Source organism: Lontra canadensis, unplaced genomic scaffold (assembly GCF_010015895.1).
Source record: "Lontra canadensis isolate GAN:19392208 unplaced genomic scaffold, GSC_riverotter_1.0 scaffold1, whole genome shotgun sequence".
NCBI classification, from domain to species: Eukaryota; Metazoa; Chordata; class Mammalia; order Carnivora; family Mustelidae; genus Lontra; species Lontra canadensis.
This window is the reverse complement of record NW_022630995.1, coordinates 41,644,095-41,661,640: the sequence shown is the minus strand read 5'-3', so window position 1 is coordinate 41,661,640 and position 17,546 is coordinate 41,644,095.

The window sequence follows — 17,546 nt, the reverse complement described above, 5'->3', positions numbered from 1 at the left end:
GCACCAAATTTAAACTATCATGTAGATTATTCATGTTGAAAAATGCTTTTGTCTTATTTATATATTTCATTCAGAAACACTTTTGTCATTTTATCTAGATAATCTTGTCTCTGGTCTCCCTCTCTTTGGTTCTACTCCATAACCTTAGTTAGTAATGATACAAAACCATTGAGGTTAGTGTACTTTGAGTGGAATGTTTTGGCATAAATTGGTTTTGCTTCAAGGGAAACAAAATTTTTCTCATGAAATATAAATGATTTTGATTTATGACCAAATGCCTGCTCAATGATACTTTCAGCCTAACACCTTCTAAGCTTAATTTATTTCTTCTGATCCATCTCCTCACTGACAAGCCTCTAGAGCAAAGTACTTAAACCCCCTAATAGTCTTGTCATAAAACATTTAAGGTAAATTTCTTAACCTCTAGTTCAAACTCACTCTGCATATCCCTCTTCTTAAAAGAATGAGAATCACAAGTCCTGGCAATATCTGGATGGATGCTAATTCATAACACATTTCAGAATTATCTGTCCTCACACATTACAAGTTATTTTCAGTAAGGGATCCGCTAGTATGAAGCACATTTGTTCTCAAGGTTAAAACCAGAAAACTTGTTTAATCCCTGCTGAGTATTGCACTTAGGACTTATCTTAGGAAACTGCTGGTGTCCTAATGTGGACTGAAATTTTCACTTTCTCCACTGTTAGTCCTGGGGAGTCAGCATCTTGGCTGTCCTATCAAGATCTGTTTAGGTCATTACAAAGGTGTCTTCAATGTTTGGTGTTTGAGACTGTGTTTAGAACTCCCTGTTTTAAAGTGATGTTTGATGAGCAAGAGTCTTCAGAAGCTATGTGGTTCTCAGGGGCCAAAGTTAGCTTGATAATGTTAATACTCCTTTAGAATTATGTCTCTATATTTATCACTTTCACACAATAATCAATGAATTTTTTTTCTTAAAAATTAACATTGTCTAATATATTTATGTGTTCATTCTATCATTTACACACTTAATCCTTCAAATAACAATCAGTATGTTTGTGCCAGAGACCAACACAAGTACTGGGAAGAAGAGAAAAATAGATATTCATTTCTAAAGCAAACCCTCTATTTCAAATAAGAGAAATTAAGATACACCAACCAGACATTTTACACAACCTAGTGCGTTTTTCTAGTTATCAAAATCCAGAAATATAAAACAGAGGTAATTACATGCTTAGCTGTGTTTTTGTCTAACATACACAAATATGGACTACTCTTTAAGAAAACAAATACATTCGTTTCCTTGAGACTCAATTAAGTAAAGAAGATAGAGACATTTTAAAAATAAGTTATCCTCGGGATAATTGTTCAGGGGAGGTTCTTCCAACCTCTCTGGGCCCGACTCCTTTGGGTTCACCTGACACCACCAGTGTCCCAGCTCAGAATGAAGTGCCATTTCTCTGGAGCTTAATAAACTGCATTTTGCAAGCAAATAATAGATAAATAGATAAATCAATAATTATATTTAAGTACATAATATCAAATTTTGAGAATCAGATTGGAGTACCTGGGAAAAGGTTTCGCCAATTTCAAACTATTATTTTTAAAGATTTGAGTGTTATCCCTGAAATTTAAATCCCAAACTGTTATTTGATACAAATATAACATAGCAAATTAAGTAGAATTCATGATGTATTTTAGCCATATAGTTTAATCTATTGCTGCATATTTTGCATTGTTTTGCATATATTCTTTTAAGTGAGCGCCAATCCAAAGTATGAACTAGCCTTTAGATGTCATTTCCCATGGAGTTAAGTATATGTAATTACTGATGTATAATGAGTATTTGAAAGAGCATTCCTGAGGAACAGCATGCTAAGGAGATAATAATTAACTAAACAGAATATACTAAACCTTCTAAAATGTATTTTTACAACCTCTACAAAAAAAAAAAGTATTCCTATTCGGAAAACCCTAATAGTGTCAATTAAAGAATAAATGTTCACCTCATTATATTTTCAAAAGTAGTGAGGAAATGCTAGATTGAGCCTTGGGAAAGAAAATATATTAACAGGCATGAAAAATGTTTCGTTTCTAATGCTGTTTTCAAATGACAGCATAATATGTTATGGATCATTTGATTTTTTTTGTATGAAAATGCTATTCAGCACCCAAAAAGGCATATGCTGCTAACGGCATGTTTTGCAGTCCCTTTTATGACAGCTGGCAACAAGAAAATGCCAGTCAAAACACAAAATGTCAAGCAGAAATTCTCCCAATAAAAGTAGTAGTTTGTAAAAATCATTCATAAATAAGCTTCATTAAATAGCTTTCATTAATTCCAAACATCGTTAATCAAAAGCAGTTTCTCAAGTAACTGAAGCTTGTAACTTAGATGGGCAGAAGAAACTCTGAAAACCTAGCCATGGTCTCTTGTTATTTCCTAAAAAATTAAGTTTGCTTCTTTTCATCAATTCTGAGAAGTTCACATATTCAAACCCTATTTTAATTATACTAACTCATGAGAATTCAGCCTTCTGAGAGCTTTTCAGCAAACACAAATGAACAATATCAAAACCTGTACATGTTATTCTTATTGTCCTACATTAAAAAAAAAAAACAAAAACAAAAAACTGTGGCTTTAAGTTTATTCTCTCAGGTTGCTTTCATATAGATTTTTTAGAGTAAATATTTATTTACTTACATATTTTCACTGAATTGTTTATAGCTTTAGTGAGCCAAATTTCTTTTTCTTTTTCTTTTTTTTTTTTTTTTTTTTTGCCTCACAAAAAAGACTGTGTTAATTCATGAAGATTCATGACTGCTTTGAAATTTCTCATGTTTGAGGACCAAGGCAACAGAGAATTCCACCTGGTAAGGGAAGATTATTGCTACTTTTATTTCTTCCTCTGCATCTCTTTTTTTCCAACTCATTTAATTAAAAAGAACAGGGAAGTTGAAAAGGGAAGCACTAAAATGAGCCAAGAAATAATGTTACAATATTAGCTAACCAGGAAATTATCTGTCCTAGTCATCAGCATTTTCTCTAGGTAGGGGAAAATTACTCCTTTAGAGGTTTTGAGCCCTTTGACAAAGACTGTTAAATGCAGCTTATGAGATATGATGACCCCATCCTGGTGGCTCTGAACTTCTGACAGAGCTTTTTTATATCAATTGATTAAATATCGATTCACTCTCAATCTCTGCCTCTACATATACGTGAATGTGTTTATGTATATGTAATATTTTTGCACATATAAATAATCTTTATTTTCAGTTATTTCTATACTTATATATGCATTGTTATATATTAATTATCTGGAATTATTATAATTTTTGCATATATTATATATTTATATACATTATTTTATATATATATATACATTTTACACCTATATGTACATATTTTGGAGAAAATATCAGAGGTTAAAAAGGTTAAGATCAGTAGCATCAACTAGATTTTCTTAAAATGCATTTATGATTTATAAGGAAGTATATAAAACAAAAATCATAATATTTCAACATAAAACAACCCTAGTAAAAAATGAAATGAAAAATGGCATTGAATAAAAATGCAGTGACAGCTTTTGGAGGTTAGTATTTGGCCATGCTGGTGTTACTTCATGGATGCATTGTAGCTTTTTTTCTGGTTCTTTCCAGGGATGGGGCTTTCCTGAGGCCTGGCTTCTGGACTGGCATGCAATTTCTTCTGCCATATTTTATCAGCCAAAACAACTTACAAGGCCAGTACAGATTTCACTGACAGGAAAATAGGCTTTGCCTTTTAAGTAAGGAAAATATGCTGTCAGCAGGCAAAGGATGAAGATACAGGAAAGGGGGAAGAATTGTAGTCCTATTTGCAATTGAGCACCGAAGATTAATTCTCCCTGCTATGCCCTTTTATGAAACACTGAAGGAATGTTCTCTAAAGCCCAAACTGCATGAAAAAGGGTCAGGGAACTGTACGAAATGTTTATAAGAGACTACTGAAATTAATCCTATCAATTTTTCTAATAGGAAAATTTTAAGAATGTGAAATACTTTTAAAATGTAGGTTTTTTTCCCTTGCCATATAGCAGTTGTGAATATTTTATACATTAATTGAAGTGATTTTTCAGATTATAAAAGCAAATGTCATGAAATATAGAATAAAATATATGATCTTATTATAAATGTATGACAAAGATAATAAATAAATATGAGTCCAATATTTATGCAAGATGTCAATTCTAAATGCTTATTTCATTTTAGTGGAGTGCAATAAAGTGTATAACAAATTGAGTATTACTTCATTTATCTAAATAACATCATAAATGTACATGACACTACAATGATCAGTGTTAGACAAATAGCGATTCCTGTTCACAGAAATTATGAGTATATATAAATATCCCTGATAGAGAAGAAATAAACGTATATTTTAATGGAAGTATGTGTCTGAATTTTCAGAAGATTTTTTAAGTGGGTGAAGTGGAAATACCATGAATAACAACAAATATATCATGCATTGGTATAAATAGGTGAAGCACATGTTTATATATTATCCAATAATTTATTATGAAAAATATCAATCTTACAGAAGATGAGAAGATCTAGAGTAAATAATTCCTATATACCATTCACCTACAAGTCACCAATTGTTAACACTTGCCGCATTGGTTTACCTCTTCTCTCTCTCTCTTGCATATCCCTCTTTCCTTTTTCTTCCCTTCTCCCTCATTTTTCCTTACTGAAACATTAGAAATCCTTTAGCACTAAACTCCTAAAAATAAGGGCAATCTGCTACATGACTATAATAACATTATACACATGAAGAAGTTAATTAGCACTGACATCATAATATTGTCTAATCACACAGTTCATTTTTTAAATTTCTCAATTGTCCCCAGGGTTTCCATTATGGCTATTCCCCATCCAACCGAGATGCTATAAGAAGTCACACATTGCATTTTCTTGTCATTATTTTCAGTTATTTTTTTAATCTAGAAGAGCTCACTCTAGCCCCTTCCCCCTTTTTAAAAAAATCTTGTATGATATTACTGCTACTAAATGGTTCAGGCCAGTTGGCTTATGGAATTTCCAACAGTTTAACTGTGCTTCATTGTTGTGGTTGAACAGACTCAAGATAAAATTTTTTAGCAGACTAAAGGTGATTTTGTATTTGATCTAGTGTGCTCCTCATTATGTCACACTACAATCATGAAAGGTCTTTTTTTTTTCCCGGTATTGGCGATGTTAATTTTCACTATTTGCTCAAGGAAGAACCTTCTGTGATCTCTCCACTCTAAGAAAATCATTTATTTCTCTTTTGAAATAATAAGTACACAATGAGGTGGCATTATCAGGCAGTGTGAATATTATTCTCCCAAACCTTTGTATATATTGACTGTAGAATCAACGCTCGAAGGAATGTAAAAGAATGATTTCCTAAGTCTAATTTATATTTTTTCTAAATAAAAGTGCCCCCTCATTCTTCCTAATTTTGTGAATTATTATGGTCCTCTTGATTTTTTTTGTTTCAATAAAATATATTGTCATTATTATTCTTTTAAATGCTCAAATTGTATTTGGCCATGGTTCTCTTTGCACTGGGATCTGTATACTTCTGACACATCTTCAGTAGTGTTGGAGCATTTCCTTCTTTTGGCTTACAAAATGTTAAAGGCTACATTTTTCATTTATTCCACTCCTGATGTAGAATTAGCCATTTCTTCATGAGTCCATTTTAGATGGGAATAAGGCTATTCTATACCACTGGTCCTCAGCTTTTCAAAGTGATATATGCATGGATACATACACACACACACACAATTGCCCCTGTATGATATTCAAAGAGACCCTACGGTATCAACACTTCCAACAGCTTGGTTGGAAAATGCTTTCATGTGTACATCATTTTAATATTTTTAATATGCTTTTTATAATACTATTATCTTGGAGGTAGCAAGAAAGAAGAGATGTATTGTCACATCATAGAATAAGTTCACTGCAGTGTTGCATCTGATTAGAAAATGTAACAATTACTTTTTTGTAAAATAATAGCACATGGAGAAATTTGAGTTCACCCCGAGGTAAGAGTGTGCTTCTGACTTTCACACTTGATCAATGCAAATTTTTAATATCTCTCAAAGCACATATTTTTCCATTGTTCTGCTGTGAATATGACATACAGATATTCAACATTTTTGTACTACCTTTTTACTTTTTAAAATGTCTTTTATTTTTTAAAAATTTTTTATTTTTTTAGATTTTATTTGTTTATTTGTGAAAGATTGGTCACAAGCAGGGGACGCAGCAGAGGAAGTAGGAGAGGGATCGTGAAGGGGTCAATCCCAGGACCCAGGATCATGACCAGAGCAGAAGGCAGCCACTTAAACCAACTGAGCCACTAAGACAAACTACTTTTTAAAATGCTTTAATTTGAAACAATCTCGCACTTAAATGTTAAGTGAAAAATATAGAGAGGTTCTTTTTTCCTAACTTTTTTGAGAGTAAGTTGCTGATAAAATGTCCTAATACCTCAAATAAGTGTATTTCCTACAAGAAAGAACACTCTCTTACATAACCACAATGTACTCATCAATGTCAAGAAGTTATTACTGATACATTATTAGCATCTGACTTTCAGAGTAATTTCAAGTTTAATCCATTGCCCTAATAAGATCCTTCATAGGAAACAAACATTATCTAGAATGTGTTGAATTTTGTTAAAAATCTTTATTTCCCTGTGTCTAGAGTAGTTGTGCAGTCTCTCTCCTTGAGTTTTATGATGCTGGCAATTTTGACTCTTGCAAGCCAATTATTTTGAAGAATGTCACCAAGCTTGAAGCTGTCTGCTGTTACCTCATGTTAGCAAAAAGTGTCAGAGAAAAGACACTGTGTTCTCCTTGCATCTTGCCAACTGGCTTAGGATTTCACTTTGTCCTAGTATCGGTGATGTTGACTTTGATCCCTCAGTTTAGGTGGGGTCTTTCGGAATCCTTCCCCATTGCAAAGTTATTCTTTCATCGTTTTGCAGTTAAAAGGCAATCTGTACAATGGTGCTTTGAGACTCCTGCATGAGGTCCTCACTAGTGTCCTGTACTCCATACCCCGCTTGGGCTCTGGCATGTTGTGGCAGCTCATAGTCACTAACCTCCCAACAGTACCTACTTATCGGTTTGGGGCCTGCCTTTAGATATTTTGTTTGTTTGTTTAAAGCTACCTCCGGATTAACTATGAGATGTCCTTTTAACTTTTATCTATTCTCATAAGGTTTTCTTCATACCTATTTTGTGATTGTTTCAATTCCTGCTCTCCCTGGAGTGCAACATGCAATAAAGCATAGTCATTTATAAGAATTTGATCAAAACTAAATAAATGGGAAGGAAAATATATAGTTGAATCATTATTTATTTCATACATTATTTGTGCCAGATGCTGGTTGAAGGTATGAAAAATGAAGGGACCTGAATTTTCTCCTTGAAGTGTATAGAATCTAGGGCTGGTGACATAGAAACTTAGTCAATTTAATATCAGAGATGGAAAAGTTCTGATAGATAAAAGGTGTTATGTAAGAGTTAAAAAAATAATTTAGGGGCACCTGGGTGGCTCAGTTGATTAAGCACCTACCTTTGGCTCAGGTTGTGATCCCTGGGCCCCAGGACTGAGCCCTGCATTGGGGTCTCTGCTCAGTGCAGAGTCTGCTTTTCCATCTCCCTCTGCTCTACTCTCTCTCTCTCTCTCTCTCTTAAATAAATAAATACTCTTCAAAAATTTTAAAAAAGGATAATTTAATCCAAATTTAAGAACAAAGTAGGCTTCCAACTGAAATATCTGAGATATACCTTGACTATCTAATATTTCATAACCCATTTCTGGTATTTTGCTTTCCAGGTAGGCTTAGTATCATCATCTTTACTAATTTCCATGTAACCAATATTATAACACTGTAACTTAGTCCCTTCATCCCATCTTAAAGTATAATGTTTTCTTAGGTTCAGGGTACTGAAATGCCAGCTGTTGGAAGGTATTTACTTTACATTTAATGTACATTCAGCAATATTCAATAGGAAACACATTTATTAATCAAAATAGAACACCATTCTAAATGATTGTTAATCACTTTTTCTCATGTGGTCCAAACCGGTTGTGGTAAAAATCCTCATCTTGTGGGAAAAAAACTCACAATAGACTAAATTTTGTCAATGATACTCATGGAGATACAGACATGTCCTAGATATGCAATATTTGGATGGAATAAATTATGAGTTTGCTGAGTGAGAATTTTGACAATCAGAAACTTAGATGTTCATCAGTAATAAAAGACAGATTAACAGGGGAAAAAAAAGTAAGTTTCTATATTCAGGAAAGCTAAGTAACTCCCTAAAATGGTCCAAGCCACCAAGATATCAAATAACATTTATAACTAAGTAGGTGGGTGGGAGGTGGAAGCAAGATGGAAGGGATTATGAGGGTTACCAGGAAAAGAACAGTGAACAAAAGCAAGATTTCTGTGCAAACTTAAGTATTGCCTTCTCCATTGATAAGAGTTTCTAAAGATTTAGAGTTACCCTTCTCTTACTGGTACAGAGAGGGAGACACTCTTACAAATAGAAATTTCCCTTCTAACTGTAAATGTCTCGTCTAAAAGGGTAACTTCTATGCAGTTTCTCCTATGTCTGCTTTTTCTTAAAAATAATTGGCTCAAAAAAAATATCAATATGCCAAAAAGACACATTTTGGAGTGGCATATTCCACACCCCTTTACTGATTTCCACAAGCACATACCATCAGCTCTTGCCTAAAACAGCATCCCCTTATCGAAAGTTAGACTTATAATGCTATTCATTTGTTGACCAATATGAAATTTACATATTGGTACCTTCTTTATACTATTTTTTTTCTAGAAGAAATTTAAAAAAATTAAAATCATAACTTAATCTTTACAGAGTGTGGATGATAATGTTCCTTAAATAAAACAAAATATGCAGAGAGATATATAGTCTTTGTCATTTTGAAACACATTCCTTGATGTTATCAAGCACGTTTACCCACACTTCAATTTTTGCCGTGTAGTCTTAGTTTAAGGTAAACTATATATTCATAGGTAAAAATATTGAAGCATTTTAGGAAAACAAGGGTCAGAAAACTGGCAAGCCATTTGAGAGGAAGGGGATCAACATACATATAACCACCGATTTTCTAAATGAGTAGCTGCATCTGTTGAAGTTGAGAGATGACCTAGAAAAGAATTCCTAGTTTCTAGATATGTAATAGACTTCTTATATCAGTTCTGATTGTGTAAGTGTAGAAGACTCACAGAAAGACATAAGAAGAATTGCTTTTTCACTTTTTGAACATTTTTCAAGTCTGATGATAGACTGGTCAGTTCTGAGAATGAATTAAGATCTATTTTTCATGATAAGTTAATTAATTCATTGGTCCAGACTGTATTTGAACCAAATGCCATATTTAACTAAAATAAAAACCATTGTGGTCGTTCTATTCCACAAAATTTAACGCTATTCATTATTATACAGATGAAAATAAACCTGCACACAGCTTCATTTATATTTAGTTCTTTATAATCACCAAAAAGTCCATTTAAATATTAAATATAAAAGGCAATTATCATACAGATGAAGTTGAATGTGATGCTTAAGAATATAACATATTCAATTGCATCCTAAAAATGGCAAATCAAGTATTCTCAGTAACATAATACCTGGTCCTCCAAAGAAATCTTTTTCAGAATATTTAGGCTGAATTAACTTTCACTTTGAGTTTGTCTTAAACTCAGGGAGTATCTGCTTTTCTTTTTAAGGTGCGTAAGTGAATTCCAGTCTGTTATCAACAAATCAACAACAGAGCTGGCCACCACTAGCTTGAGCAGTGACCTGCGAAGCAAACATAAATGTATACTATTCCCAATTACAACATCCATTTATGATCTCAGTTTATTGACACCGTTGAGGGAATTTGTTTCACTATTTTATCATTCCTGAAATTCCTAAAAGAGCATATTCATCCTATAAGAAGGCCTTGAGCAGAATTTTATACACATGAAGGTAGAAATGATAAGCATAAGATTTACTCAGCCATAAAAGGTATACCTATGTACAAACTTTGCTCAAACAACTATTAATTGCTTGAAATGAGGCTTAAGAAATCCAGTTTGGGGTCATTTTTCAATAGGAAACATCTTCTGGCCTATGATTGTGTCAAAAAAAATTGTACTACATAGAGTTAAACCAGCAACAAGACTATATTCAAGACTATTGCAACAAAGGTCAAGACTATTATAATAGAATAGAGAGATTAAATTCAGCTCTGCTAAAACAAAAAGCAGCCAAGTTTTTAAGCACTTGGGTGAACTACCAGAAAAGTACTGGGGCACATTAGTGAGAAGATTATTCAATGTGATAACATAATCCATAGCCTTTTTGTAGAATTTAGGCTCCTTACCGTCCTATGGAAACTGGGAGAATAGAGGCAAAATTATTACATTTCAAAGGGATGGTTCCCACATTCTTGAGAAAGCCATTTCTGGATTATAAAATTGGAGAGACCCTTTTGAAAAGATGTACAATTCAAAGGTGCAGTGAAAGAATTCACAGTTTCAAGTTTTCTGATGTTCTAAGAAAAGGAACTCAGGGGTCCATAATCAGGAACAAACCTGCCTAAAGTTCAATGAAGCTAAGGGAACCAGTAAGATCATCTTGGTCCATGGATGATTATCACACACAAGGTACCAGAAAATGATAGCACTGTTACAATGATTTATTTTATATCCTATCAGTCCATATTCAAATGAAACAACTGTTAAGTTGTTGGGTTTTGTTTGTTTGTTTTTGTTTTGTTTTGTTTGTTTTGTTTTGTTTTTCTTCTCTTTCTCTCCAGGGCACAGTTTCTATTTCAAGTAGCATTATTTTACCAAGCAAACAAACACAAAACAGTTGTCAATGCACAAAACTTTAACTCTAAAAGTTTATTTTCTTTGCTCAATTTATATTTTTCCAAATCCATCTCAGGAAATGTAACAACAGTTTTAAATATTATATAGTTGATCTTGAATATATAATAAATACAACAGAGATTGTAGAGGGAATGTCAAAAACAGGCCTCAGAAATAAAAACTATCAAATCATAGATCAGGTCTGTTTCTTTTCATTATATTAATCATGGCAGTCCATTGCATTATTTTCAGGAAAGCATTGTGCTACATTTGAAATTCAGGTGCTCATTAATATAGTAGGTTAGATTTTTTTGATTCTGAAGTACTTTTCAGGAAAAAAATCAAGATGAACCTTGATTTCCTAAGCACTTTACTACTGCAGGGCTTTATCAGATGTGCTCTCTCCAATGAAGCATATTTTAGCAAAAAGTGATTTCATCAGTCTTTTTTTTTTAAAATTACATCTAATGAGAATGGCTAGTTAAAAAGACTTACAGATTAAGACTTTTTCCCAAGATAACTTTCCATGTTTGTTTCAAATTTAAACTCTCTAATATATTCATTAAAATATATTGTGTTCCTATTCTGTGCAAAAATACTGGCAATGAAAATCCTGTGAAGTTAGATATTTTTATGATGTTTATTTTTTAAGTAAAATATAAGTTTACATAAGTTAAGTAACTCACTCATGCTCACTTATCTGTGAAATGACAGAACCATACTCCTTCTTTCTTTCTTTTCTTTCTTTCTTTCTTGCTTGCTTGCTTGCTTGCTTTCTAAGAGATTTTATTTATACACTTGACAGAAAGAGAGAGAGAGCACAAGCAGGAGATGCTCCACACAGAGGGAGAGAGAGAAGCAGACTTCCTGCCCAGAGCTGGGAGCCCCAACATGGGGAAGGGCTTGATCCCAGGACTCCAGATCATAAGTGTAAGGCAGGTGCTTAACTGACTGAGCCACTCAGGCACCCTGAACCATAGCACTCTCATGAAGAGGTATGATTCCAGAATCTAAGTGCTTCACCCCCAGTCCATGTTGTCCCTCCAATTAATGCTGGTGGGATTTGGACATTTGATATTATAATGGAAAGTGGTCAAAGAAAAAGTCAAGGAAGCATTATTAATTAGAACTCTTTGATAATGTACTTGAGACCAGTGGAAAATTCAATAAAGTCAAAATATATTGTCTCTAAAGATAATCAAATTAATCTTTTAAAATGAAATCCTACTTCATTCTTATTATTAACCTAAAAATCAAAATAACCAGTTGTTTGTTTGTTGCAAAACAAGTTTATTCGGAAATAATAAAGAAAGTACAATTTAGGACAAGCAAACTATGGGAAAATGTATGCAAGTCCAAAGAAACAAAGGGAAGGTCATATTTTATCAGGTTTGAAGAAACTATGAAAAGTTGTCTTAGACAAAAACAGACAAGAACAAGAGTTCAAGGCTATCGTGGTTGGTGCAAGTGGCAGTTGATGCATTGGTGTTGTACAGGGAGTGGCATTTTGTCTTCCTGCAGGTTCTGTGGGCTCCGATGAGTGGTAACATGAATGAAGCTTCCCCTTCAGGGCTTCCCAAGTCCATTTTAAGTGAAATTTTCTCCACTTATTTTCATAATATGATGACCGAAACTAAATAATGGTTTTGTAGCTTTTTTTATTTTTCTCTTTGTTAATAAGACATAAAATAAAGTAAGGTATTTGATTAAGCCAGGCAGGGAATCTTTGATCATTAACTGAATCAAACGAAGAATAAAATATGAAACTGGATAAATCTGAAAATCATCAAAATATACATATATACATTATTATCTTATACCATACTCTGATATCCATTTGTTAGCAAGAATGATGACTATCATTTCTTTAACTCTCTGAAATAACTTGAATATTTTAGTGAAACAATGAAGATCAAATTGAAATAAAAATATGCTGCAGGATTACTTCAGTTCATATAATAAATTTTTTAATGAAAATAGAAATTAATTCTGAAAATGAAATCCTGTTTTATATGCATGGGAGAAAAGTACAACTCAAATCAAGCCTCTCATGAATGTTTTTAATTAAAAAAAGTCTCTAATAGTTCCATTTTGTTTGTGAATCTGAACTTCTGAATATCAAGTTTTCTCCCAAAGATCTAGTTGTATTTAAGAAAAAAAGAGAAGTGTAGAACCAATTTTTAAATGACCTTGAAACACTATAGTTGGCAAAATCCCCACCCAAGTGTAAAATAAGCTTAGGTTCCAATTAAAATGTTACAAGTTGGTACTAAATCTAACCAACAATTTGAAACCTTCAGTAACACAAAAGTTGTCACTGTTTTTTAAAAAGGTGGTAGACAATGCCTCACTAAAAAAGAAATTTTAAAAAGTAACTACCCTAAGAGCAAAAGAATTCAAAGATAGAAACAATGAAGAAATAAAGTATACAGAACTAAAATGTGTTGTTAGCATGTTTCATTATTTAATGATACATTAAAAGGTAGAGGAGAAAGACCTTAGCTGTATTGAAATTTTTGATTCCCTTAAGTGTATGATAATTATCCCTTAATTATGATGATATATTTTAAAGTAAAATAATGTTAGTTTAGAAAATTTCTTCTTTTTGTGAGAAATATTACATTATATTATTCAATTTGAAATTCTTCACAAGCTTCTGACATTTATTGAATTTCAGAAAGTTTTTTTGGTAACATTTCTTTTCTTTTCTTTTCTTTTTAAATCTTAATTTATTTTTTTTTCATGTTCCAAGATTCATAGTTTATGTACCACACCCAGTGCTCCATGCAATATGTGCCCTCAATACCCACCACCAGGCATTTCTTAAAAAAATCTGAAGTTTTTCTACATATTCAGGTGATACTATCTACGACACAAGAACATTCACATCAATAGATTTAGTTAAATATCACTTCCCAGCTTCCTAACAATGGCAATGTCCCACCTGGGAGTTAAGGTTCTCCCATAGCCTAATAGTTTCAGTCTCAAATGTGGAGAGTATTATCATCCAAGAAATGTTTTAGATTTACTACAAGTTCTTAATGTAATAGATTTATCAGTACTTTGGCAAAATTTCAGTTTAAAAACATACATTAAGAGTCAGTGGTCTTCAGACTCCTTCTTTTTCATGAAATAACCAGAATAATGGTCATGATCAACCAAAAAAAACCCAATAGTTAGATGATTTCATAATGGGGGTTTGGTATGAATAACCTCATGTTTAATCAGTGTGGGAAGGGAAGGTTATACTTTTGTTATAATATGAATAGATATATTTCCTTCTCAATTTTCATATTTTAAAGAGCACATTTACTTCTAAATGTGAAAAAGAAAACAAACAAACAAAAGAACTTTGCTGGTATATTTCTTCTGAGTTTCTTCTGTCAAAGAAAGAGTTACCACACTGAGAGCAGCACCTTCTGCTAGGATGTGCGTCAATCAGTATTTTAAAGATGGTGAATACAGACCACTGTCAGAACCTATTTTAAATAAAGCATTTTTCTCTGAGTAAAAATCATTGTTTATTCCCGCTTTATTAAAAAACAGTCTCACTTCTTCTATCACTTATAATAAAAGAGATGTAAGCATTTTAAGAGTCTGAATTATTATGATTTTTTATAATACATAGTCAATATAGTTGGAGTGAAATGAAAAAGAGGAAATCATGAAATGAGGCAGAGAATGACCATACTGGAATTTACAGATCATGGTAAAGTGTCCTGAGTTTATTTACATAATGAGGTCTTTTGATTACTTTAAAGCTTGGAATATTATTATCTGATTTAAATCTGGAAGAGTTTTATTTGTTTACTATGTAGTGAAAGGCTCAAGTAAAGAATTAAAGACAGCAGGAGAGATGAGTTAGAAGTCCATTTGACTAAGCTATGCAGGAAATGATGGTGTCTTTAACTATGGAGATGTCAGTGAAAGTAGGAAGAATTTTACATAGCATGAACATGATTTGTAGGCAGGTTAAGAGAAGATAGAAACAAGACAGAGAAATGAGATACAACTCATAGGTTATTGATGAGAACAATTGGTGCATACAAATTTCATATACCAAAATAGGGGAAGTGCAAAGTCAAAGACTGGAAGAAATGGGCTAAGAATCAAAATGTTATTTTGATATATTGCATTTGATATGCTATTAGAGATTCTCGAGGAGTTATGTAGCAAGCAGTAGAATTCAGAGGGTAGATCTGAATGGGAGATAACAATATCAGTTTCCATATCTTTGATTAAAAGTAAAGCTTAATACACTGTAGAGTACCTTGTAAGTTTGTGTTAAGAACTGTGCCTTTTACCCCTTTGGTTAGGTTTATTCCCAGGTATCTTATGGTGCTTGGTGTTATAGTAAATGGAATCGATTCTCTAATTTCCCTTTCTGTATTTTCATTGTTAGTGTATAAGAAAGCCACTGATTTCTGTACATTTACTTTGTATCCTGCCACGTTACTGAATTGCTGTATGATTTCTAGTAGTTTGGGGTGGAGTCTTTTGGGTTTTCCATATAAAGAATCATGTCATCTGCGAAGAGAGAGAGTTTGACTTCTTCATTGCCAGTTTGGATACAATTTATTTCTCTTTGTTGTCTTATTGCTGTTGCTAGGACTTCTAATACTATGTTGAACAAGAGTGGTGAGAGTGGGCATCCTTGTCGTGTTCCTGATCTCAACGGGAAGGCTGCAAGCTTTTTTTCCCATTGAGGATGATATTTGCTGTGGTTTTTTCATAGATAGATTTGAGGAAGTTCAGGAATGTTCCCCCTATCCCTATACTTTGAAGCATTTTAATCAGGAACAGATGCTGGATTTTGTCAAATGCTTTTTCTGCATCAATTGAGAGGACCATGTGGTTCTTTTCTCTTTTCTTATTAATTTGTTCTATCACACTGATTGATTTGCAAATGTTAAACCATCCTTGTAGCCCAGGAATGAATCCCACCTGGTCATGGTGGATAATCTTTTTAATAAAACTGGGGGCATCACGTTACCTGATTTCAAGCTTTACTACAAAGCTGTGATCACCAAGACAGCACGGTACTGGCATAAAAACAGACACATAGACCAGTGGAACAGAGTAGAGAGCCCAGATATGGACCCTCAACTCTATGGTCAGTTAATCTTCGACAAAACAGGAAAAAATATACAGTGGAAAAAAGACAGTCTCTTCAATAAATGGTGCTGGGAAAACTGAGCAGCTATATGTAGAAGAATGAAACTCGACCATGCTCTTACACTGTACACAAAGATAAACTCAAAATGGATAAAAGACCTCAGCGTGAGACAGGAATCCATCAGAATCCTAGAGGAGAACATAGGCAGTAAGCTCTTCAATATCAGCCACAGCAACTTCTTTCAAAATATGTCTCCAAAGGCAAAGGAAACAAAAGCCAAAATAAACTTTTGGGACTTCATCAAAATCAATAACTTCTGCACAGCAAAGGAAACAGTCAAGAAAACAAAGAGGCAACCCACGGAATGGGATAAGATATTTGCAAATGACAGTACAGACAAAAGATTGATATCCAGGATCTATAAAGAACTCCTCAAACTCAACACACACAAAACAGATAATCATATCAAAAAATGGGCAGAAGATATGAACAGACACTTCTCCAATGAAGACATAGAAATGGCTATCAGACGCATGAAAAAATGTTCATCATCACTAGCCATCAGGGAGATTCAAATTAAAACCACATTGAGATATCACCTTACACCAGTTAGAATGGCCAAAATTAGCAAGACAGGAAACAACATGTGTTGGAGGGGATGTGGAGAAAGGGGAACCCTCCTATCCTGTTGGTGGGAATGAAAGTTGGTGCAGCCTCTTTGGAGAACAGTGTGGAGATTCCTCAAGAAATTAAACATAGAACTTCCCTAGGACCCTGCCATTGCACTACTGGGTATTTACCCCAAAGATACAGATGTAGTGAAAAGAAGGGCCATCTGTACCCCAATGTTTATAGCAGCAATGACCACGGTCACCAAACTGTGGAAAGAACCAAGATGCCCTTCAACGGACGAATGGATAAGGAAGATGTGGTCCATATACACTATGGAGTATTATACCTCCATCAGAAAGGATGAATACCCAAATTTATAGCAACATGGATGGGACTGGAAGAGATTATGCTGAGTGAAATAAGTCAAGCAGAGAGAGTCAATTATCATATGGTTTCACTTATTTGTGGAGCATAACAAATGGCATGGAGGACATGGGGAGTTAGGAGAAGGGAGTTGGGGGAAATTGGAAGGGGAGGTGAACAATGAGAGACTATGGACTCTGAAAAACAATCTGAAGGGTTTGAAGAGGTGGGGGGGGGTGGGAGGTTGGGGGAACCAGGTGGTGGGTATTAGAGTGGGCATGGATTGCATGGAGCATTGGGTGTGGTACAAAAACAATGAATACTGTTATGCTGAAAATAAATAAAATAAAAAATTATTAAAAAAAAAAAAAACAAAAGAAAGAACTGTGCCTTTTTCCCTGAATAAGAGATGCCATTATCAAGTTTCAAGAATGAATGTAATATAATTGGAATTGTCTCTTGACTCCTATGTTTACAACTGAAGGACAACAAGTATTGAAGCTGGAAGACTAGTCAGAAGAAAAAGATGTTAGTGTTGGT